Here is an 8,919-nt window from a genome sequence, read left to right on the forward strand (position 1 = left end):
CTGTGCCGTGAGTGGGGTGGCGGGGCCTGCAGGCTGGAGAGGAAGAAGCAGAGCGAGGGAGGCCACAGGCCAGGGAGGTTGGGGCCTTGATCCCGTGCAAAGGAATGGCCACAGCTCGAGCAATGGAGGACACTTTATGGAGAGGGTGCCCCTCCCCACCCCCATCAGAGGCTATAGAGGACAGAGCCACCCAGGGACCCAGGCCCTCAGGGAGGTGTGGCATGCTAAGGCCGGAGGGAGAGACATTTTTAATTTTGAAACGCATTGCCAAATTCCCCTCCATGGGGACTGCGCAGGCTCCGCCCCTCCACCTGCAGCCAGGCTTGAGAGGCCAGCTTTGCTCACAGTTTCCGAACGCAGCACTTGGTGCCTGGAGACCCAGCCGGGTATTGATTTTCCCCAGCGGGCTGCAGTACCGCGGGCCCCAGTCCCTCTGACTGTTCCTCCCTCCCCTCCTCCTCCTGCCGCAGCTTCCCCACCTCTCACCAAGCTCGCAGCTCCATCCTCTGAGACCCACCCAGGCACCATCTCCTCCAGGAAGCCCTATCTGAAGCCCTTTCCCGGGGCGTGAGGAGTTCCTCTCTGTACTTCCATTCTGCATGGGCTTTGCTTAACACCACACCCCTCCGTGTGTTGCAACCCTTGGTTTAGGTCGCTGTGAGTTCCTCATGTGTGTGTCAGTGGGAGGGGCCTTCCCACAGCCGGGCAGCCATTTTCCTTCTAGGCCCTGAGTTGATACCTATTGAGCCATCAACAAGCGTTTGCACCCTGCTGGTAAAACGGCCCGTCTCTACACCCCCTTTAAAGGAAGACACCTCTCTCAGAAGCCAGGGTGTGAAGACTTGCACAGGACAAGTGGTTGGAGCTCGTTTTCTGGCTGCCAGATTGAGGTGGGGACAGGCAAACCCAAGGACTGACACCCTACAGAAAAGACTGACTGCGAAATACTGACGTGTTACTACCCCTCTCTCACTGTTGTTCTGGGCTTGTTTGTTACCACGGCATGACTCAGCCCATCCTGGCAGCTACAGACACTCTCAGGTCAGAGAACAGCCCCCTCACTTCTTTGTATAGAAGAGAGATTTGGGCACAGCGACACCGGGCGGCAGGGCAGCCGCACAGCACTCACTGATCAACTCGCTAAGTATCTACGAAGCGCATACTATGTCGGACATGTTCTAGGCACTGAAAATACAGTAATGAATAAGGGAGGCAATATATTCTATATTTTAAAGCCACAGGTACATATAATGTTTTCATAGCCCTTACAAGAAAAGGCAAAGCCAGAGGAGAGAGGCCTGTAGGATGTGTGCTATTTTAGATGGGGTAGTCAAAGGTCCCTCTGCGAGATGACATTTGAGCAGAAGCTAACAGGAAGTGAAGGCATAAACCATACGGATGTCTGGAGAAAGAGTAGTCCAGGCGGAAATAACAGCAAGTGCAGAGGCCCTGATGTAAGAGGCTACTTAGTGCTTGGTGTGCCTCCTGCATGCTGAAGCCAGGGCTGAGACCTAGGACGCTCTTCCTCTCGCTCTGGCTCTCCCTCACTCCCTCCAGCAGCTAGGAGGAAAACAGTATTGGACCAGATTCCGGGGAAGTGACTCAGACAGGCCGCCCCGGGGCCCCCTCCCTTAGTGCCCCCAGCCGGCAGCCCCAGACCCCCTCTGCCAGCCCTCGCTGCCCTCCCCAGTCAACAGGCAGCCACATAGCTGCTTCATGCCAGGACTCGGGAGCTCTGCCTTGTTTGCGTGCCAAGTCCCCTGATTTTTTACTCAAATCCAAGCACCATGCTGTCTACCTGCCTGTAACAGGGGTCCCCAGCCTGGAACCCCTGGTCCAGCGGCCGGACTGGGGCAAGTCCAGTTCCTTAGTCTCCAGGGGTGGAAGGGAGGGGGGCCTCTAGAGTAGGTGCCCTAGGACCAGCTGGTTAGCAAGGCCTCTGCAGAGGGCTTGAAGCTTGTCCCCTAAGGCCCAGTGGTAGGTTACCGGAGGGGAAGCCTCCGGGGCTCCTAAAATGAGGCCACTCCGAGGCAGCTGTCCAGAGAATGGGCTCCCCGAGCAGAGCCACCACTAGAGGCGGCCCTCGAGGCAGCGGAGTCAGGCTGCTGGGCTGCGGTCCTGGCTCCGTCCCCACTAGCTGCCCTCCAGGGGCAGGTCGATTACCCAGCAGGCGCCTCTCACCTGTAAAACGGGAGTGATAGTAACAGGTCAGAGCCAGAGGAGACCATATCTGTAAGGTTACTAGCCCGTGACAAGTGCTATAAAAGTGCTTTTTAAGTTAAAAGGAAAGTGCTCAGCAAAATGTATTGTAAAACCACTCTCTTCCAGGTCATTGTATTTAAAATGTTCAGTAGGAGAAGGATTTGCCCCCTTTAAAGAATAATCTGGGAAGAAACTGCTTCTGTCAGCACAAAGTCAGTGATTAGAAAACCAAGCAACAGTTGCCAAGGGTTTAATTAGTTCCTTTCAGCGCTCAGGGCAAGGTCTTCAGGCAGAAGCGGAGGCCTGCCTGGGAAGGGCTGACAAAGCCCTGAGTTTGGGGGCCCCAGCAGCAGTGACCCCGATCCCAGCCTTGGCCCGTGAGCAGAGCTGAACTGGCTGAGCGGGGACCTCAGGTCCAGTGTGTCACTGCCTGAACCCCACCCTGGACAGCCAGAGGCCTGGGCAAGGCGAGGGGACTGTGGGTGCCAGGGCCTGGAAGCTGGGTGGGTGAATAAACCACAGGTGCGCTGTGGAAATTGAAGTCTACTGATGACAAGAGGGAGACAGGACAGTGGGAAGCTAGGAAAATTCCTAGCAAGTGGAACAAGGGACTGAGACAGACAGCTGAACGGACTGGCCAAGTGACTTACAGCCAGACACAGAAGGTCACCTCCCTGGAGACAACATCGAGGCCTCAGTACTGTTTCAGCTCCAGTGCCAGAAAAGCAGCAAAACCAGGTGGGTGACACCAGGACCATACAATGACTGAAGACTCTGCTGGCCGGTCAGTGGAGACCACGCGCACAGAAAAGGCACCCCTGGAAAACTGACGAGTATTCTCCAAAACCCTCCCCTGGGACCTCCTTTAGACTCCCGCCTGCAGGAGAGAGATAAGAGCCTCAAGACAAAGGGCCCAGGATGCCCTCCCTCGGGGGAGCACACCTGTGCCTTCCCCTGTCCCCTACGTCCCTCGCAGGCACACATCTCCTAGACTCTAAGGGGCCCTACAAGACTTGCAACCAGGGAACAACAGGCATTGGCAGCTCATCCCAGGCTGATTCCTCGAACCTGTCTCCAAGGCCCCCTTTCCTCTGGCTTCCCAGTGAGCTGAGGCATCTCAGCCTAGGCTCTCGCTCCTGCTTCTTCTATGTTAAGCCCTCCCTTGTCTCACCCTCTCCTGTTTTAATAGATGTACCCTCATAGTTACCTGCACCTGTAGTGAAATCTTTCCTGCGCGAAGTCAAGAACCCACACACTACCGGCTGGCCCTAGGCAGACCCGCTCAGGGCCAGGGCCCTGTCCAGTAACAAGGAGTTTAAAGTCAGGAAGGCACTGGGGCCAGGCCTCCATTGTCTATTCAGCCTTTCTGGACAGGCATCATCTTTCTCTTTCCATCTCTCTGAGTACTAAGGCACGCTGCCGTAGTTAGTGCCCTTAAAAGGAAAAGCAGCGGGGCGGGGCTGGTCGGGTGTCCGGCCGCTGGCCTGGTGGCTCACGGGCTGGGCGGGCCTTTGAGCAGACAAAGGACCGAGGGCAGGTGGCTCTGCCATCGGTGGGTTGCCGAGTCGGGGTGGGAAGGGTGGTGTAGGGGGGCGATACCGTAAGGGGAGGGTCGTAGGGCAGGGGCACCCCCGGGTCCGGTTTCGGCCCCCAGGATGAGCCCGCAGTATTTTCCTTATATGATTGGGCCCTGTGGCTGGCGGCGCTGCTTGCCCTGAGCCTAAAAGGATTATGAGACCGAGTCTGGGGAAGCGGGGCCAGGGACCGGGGGCGGGGAGATGAGAGGAGGAGCAGGGGGTTAGGCTAGAGATGGGGGACGCTTAGGGAGGCCTCTTCCGCTGTCACTGTGAGCCCTGGTCGATGATGACGAGACCACTGCGCAATCTGAGTTCTGGAAACCAGGTGATGGAGTGTGTTCTGAGAACAGACTGAGACCGGAAAAAAAAAGGAAAAGCAGCATGACCAGCAGGGCGGTGGGCAGGAGCCTGGTCTTTTCCTGGTCTCCGCCCACATCGGTGGCACCAGTCTCCTCCTGAGGACAAAAACAAACACCAGCGTAACTTACTGAGCACCTAATAAGTGCCTTGCAATGTATATTCTTCACTCCTCGCAACTGCTATTCCACACTGAGACCACATGCGCATTTCACAGGAAGGAAAACTGAGGTCAAATGACTGGCTGCTCTGCAAAGAAATTGCCAAGCTCAGAGCTCTCCTCCTACAGAGCGGATTTTCCTCAGAAGGACTGCTCAGTGCTCAGGACCATGGCTGGGTCCTACTTGCCTCACTTCCCTCCTTAGATCTCTCTTCTTACCCTTCCCTCCCTCGGGGACTCATCCCTTGGTGACCCCTTGAAGGGCTACAGCCGGCTGCAGCCAGACAACAGATTCCCTTCAAACAACAGCAGTCACGGGGAAGGCAGCTCATCCCAGGCTGATCCCTCGAACCCACCCAGTGCCAGAATGCAGAGAGGGTTTAAGAGAGAGGCCAGGCCCCGGCTGGCATAGCTCAGTGGATTGAGCACGGGCCTGTGAACCAGAGTATCGCGGTTCGATTCCCAGTCAGGGCACATGCCTGGGCTGCAGGCCAGTTCCCAGCAGGGGAAGCATAAGAGGCAACCATACATTGGTATTTCTCTCCCTCTCTTTCTCCTTCCCTTCCCCTCTCTCCAAAAATAAATAAATAAAATATTTTTTTTAAAAAAAGAGAGAGCCCAGAGTGCCAACAGAAATGAAGGGAGACATTCATAAGTAGAGAAGATAGACGTTCATAAGTACGGAGAGATACCCTACTGACTGGAAGACTCAGAATCGGTAGGGTATCAGTTCTCCCCCAGACGATCTGCAGATTCAACACAATCCCAAAGTCCCAGCAGCTTTTCATGGAAATTGACAAGTCTATTCTAAAAAATATGTGAAAATACAAAATACCTAAAATAGTCAAGACAATCACGGAGCAGAATGAAGATGAACGACTCAAACTACCCAGTTTTGAAACTTTCTATGCAGGGTTCCCAGTAAAGCTACAGCAATCCAGACACTGTGATATCGGCTTAAGGGCAAACAAATAGACCAAAATAAGAGAACAGAGAGAATCCAGAAACAGACCTACACACATGCGGTCCATTGATTTATGACAAAGACACCATTACAATTCAGTGGAGAAAGGATCCTCTTTTCCATAAAGGTGCCGGCCCAGCTGGATCGGTGGATCATACAGAAAGAAATGGACCTTGACTCCTCCCTCACACTATAAACAAAAATTAATTCTAGCCACAGCGTTGGTGGTATAGTGGTTAGCATAGCTGCCTTCCAAAAATTAATTCTGAATGGATCATAGGTCTTAATGTGAAAAGCAAAACAATAAGGCTTCTAGACAAAAATATAAGAGAATAATGTCAGCCCTGGCCAGGAGGCTTGGTTGGTGGGAGCGTCGTTCTGTACCCCAAGAGGCTGCAGGTTTGGTCCCCAGTTGGGGCGCCACATGCACAGCAGGCAACCGATGGACATTTCCCTCTCACATCACTGTCTCTCTCTCTCTCTCAGTCTCTCTCCCACCCCCATCCCCACCTCTCTCAAATCAATAAAAGTGTATCCACAAGTGAGGATTAAACAAAATTTTTTTACAAAGGGAATAATTTCATGACCTTGAGATAGGCAAAGGTTTTTTAAACATAACTCAAAAAACTCAAACGACAAAGGAAACGATGGGTGTCACTGAAATGTAAGACATCTGTTCTTCAGGAACAACCACTAAGCGAGTGAACAGGTGAGCCAGGGCGGCAGAAGCTATCTGCCCGTACACACATCAGACAGGAGCCCACATGCAGAGCACAGAAAACGGTCCTGCAAACTGGAAAGAAAAAGGCAAACGCCACACTGAAAATGTGCAGAAAACGTTACCAGCCACTTCCCAAAAGAAGGCATTCAAATACTCAATAAACTATAAAAATCGCCAGGAAACGCAAATTAAAATCAAACAGTGGTACCACAGTACACCCACTTAAACCGCTAAACTGGGAAGCACCCGATCACACCCAGGACCGCTGAGGATGCGCAGCGGGGACTCCCACCTCCGCTCTGGAAATCCGTCGGGCTCCTCTCCCGAACCTGAAGCACACGTCACACCCATGACCCAGCAATTCCACGCCTAGGCATTTACTCTAGAAAATCAAAATATATGTTTACAAGAAGATGCAGGCAAGAATGTTCATAGCAGCTTTATTCAGAACAGCCCACAGCTGGAAAGGATGTAAAAAGTGCAGCAAAAGGAGAGAGAATGTAACAGGGTACAGCCAAGAGGGGGGCCCCCAAAACAGGGATTTGGAATGGGGTCCAGAAGTCAAGGTGTCCAGGAGACGTGTAAGATGTCTTCACCCCTTACCGCCCCCCCCACACACACACAGGTGTGAGTTGGGGGAAGGAACACATGGAGCAGGGCCATTGAGGGCTGTTTTGCATAGCAACAGCTTTGCAGCTAACCTCCAGCACGGTCATTTGACATATCTATAACCTTTAACTGGTTTCATATATATGTTAAATAGCTGTGGCCATGCTCTGAGCCAAGGGGATGGAAGTGACTTCCACCCAAGACCTAACTGGGGGCAGGTCCCCTGAGTTCCAGCGCCTGTGTGAGAGCTTGGAGATGATTGGCTCCACGCAACGGGGCCACACCTGCCAAGACTCAAAATGGCAGCCCAGTAAACTTGGAATAATACAGAAATACTGGCACCTACAAAAATAGGTGTAGCCTATTGTAGGAGGAGTCGGACATGGGGCTGCAAAGGAGGACTGGCTCGGGCATTTAAAACCCAGACACAGCAATCACTGTGAGAGTACCACATGGCTTTGCCAGAGTGGGGACCCCTGCAGCCATGTAAGAAGAGGAGTACCATGCAGCTTCTGGCAGAGTGGGGACCCCTGCAGCTGAGGGTAGAGAAAATCACCATGTGGCTTTAGCAGAAAACTGCCACTCGGCTTTGCCAGAGTAGCGACCCTATCCTCTCCGCAGCCATGTGAAGGAAAGAACCATGCAGTTTTGGCTAGAGTACAGACCCCTGCAGCTTTGGTAGAGGAGGCCCAGTGGCTTTGGGGTGCTCCCTTTGGCCATGTGGCCTGGTAAGCAGGAGAGACTTTGCCTGGAAAAAGAGTAAAAGAACTCTTTGCCAGGAGGCCATGAGAAGGTGCCACGTGGCTATGGAGTAATTAGAGATCCTGCCTGGACGGCGACACAGCTGATGGTGCCAGCGTGGCACCGTCTGAAAAAACGGATGTGTCCTTCTTTTCCTGATTTACGGTACCCCGAATTAGGACAGGGGGAGAAGGAAGCGCTGTGGGCGTCTGTGGGTATCCTAAAGGACTTTGATATTTTTTATGAGGTCGTTGGGTCACTACTTTAAGTCTGTATAGCTTTAAATAAACCTTTCCTTTCCTTTTCACAAATCTCTGGCTTTGAGAGATGTCTTTCCTCTGGCAGCAGACAGATGAGCCCAGTAGGTGGTCAGGATGGTATTAGTATACCATCCTTGGGAGGGGCCCCTGTTGTTCTGTAACAGTTTTTGGCATCCCTGGATGGGTCAAATATTGCCCCACCCTTGGACCTCTGCTCTGTAACAAGAACACGCCAGCTATGGTATGATCTTGTGATGGTGCAGGGCTCAGCGATGAAACGACCATACTAGCGATGCACACAACATGGGGGGCAGGTGGGGGGCGGGGGTCTCACAGACATCACGCGAGGACTGACCCAGACGCAGAGAGCACGGCTCCATTTGTTCAAAGTGCAAAAATGGGAAGTTAATCTATGGTGATAGAATGGTGGAGGTTAGTCAGTGACCAGGAGGCAGCGTGAGGAATGCCCTGAAGTTCTGGAAATATCCCATACCTTGCCTTGAATGATGGTTACACGGCTGTAAACATGTGTAAAAATTCATGACACTGTAGACTTAATATTTATTCAATTTACTGTTTGTCTTATTACAATTTTTAAAATAATAAAAAGAGAAGCTATGGACGCTGAGGCTAACAGGTGCTCCGGCTCTCCCCCTAACAAGGGCCCCGGAGCCTGGGGAGACTAGAAAGCTCAGGAGACTGAAAGGAGGTGAAGTGCACGCAGTTGATTAGCCCAGCTCTGGGGCCCTTCCTCCATCCGCCTCTCATTCCTGTTACCGCACAGCCCCGGGTTATCTGATTCTGTACGGGTCTCTGATTTCATTGTCTTTGAGCTGTTTTTACAACTCTGGAAATTGTGCAAAACTGATGGTTAAGCAAACGACTCTTTTGTATACAGATGCAAATGAACGTAGTCCCATAGAGGTGCAAATATTTCAACCTGCGGGCATTTCCTGGCAGCCTGCAGATGGGTCTGCTCTTCAGCTTCTCCTCTGCACCAGTTGCAACATCTCACTGGTTCCCACTTTAAATGATAAATTAACGTCTTTGACACCCATTCGTTTTATATGTACATGAAAGTGATTTTTTTAACATCCTCTGGACCCAGTTCCCTCTCCACCACCCTCCCCTCTGGGTGAAGCACCTTGGCTTTTCTGACTCACAGAAGTTCAGACCCAGGCTGCCTGGGGCTCTGGTTTTTCCATTCACCTGCACTCGTTGAGTGCCCGGTGTTTGTCAGGCTCTGGGGACACACAGGGGAGGGACACCGAGCCCGGTCCTGCCCTCCTGGGCCAGGAGAGAAGACCAGACCAGTCTGTGAGGTTTTC

The 8,919-nt window shown here is 52.6% G+C and overlaps 2 non-coding genes across 2 annotated transcripts; both read left to right on the forward strand.

Annotated features, from left to right (window-relative positions):
- The first annotated feature begins 3,830 nt into the window (after window positions 1–3,830).
- On the forward strand, window positions 3,831–3,973 carry LOC119041256 (small Cajal body-specific RNA 17). The gene has a single exon (XR_005081010.2). It is a non-coding gene; the product is annotated as a small Cajal body-specific RNA 17 (non-coding RNA).
- An 83-nt stretch (window positions 3,974–4,056) lies between these two features.
- LOC119041252 (small Cajal body-specific RNA 18) lies at window positions 4,057–4,139 on the forward strand. The gene has a single exon (XR_005081006.2). It is a non-coding gene; the product is annotated as a small Cajal body-specific RNA 18 (non-coding RNA).
- Window positions 4,140–8,919: the final 4,780 nt, after the last annotated feature.

This window comes from Artibeus jamaicensis, unplaced genomic scaffold (assembly GCF_021234435.1).
Source record: "Artibeus jamaicensis isolate MK-2021 breed Jamaican fruit bat unplaced genomic scaffold, CSHL_Jam_final contig_1539, whole genome shotgun sequence".
Classification (NCBI taxonomy): Eukaryota; Metazoa; Chordata; class Mammalia; order Chiroptera; family Phyllostomidae; genus Artibeus; species Artibeus jamaicensis.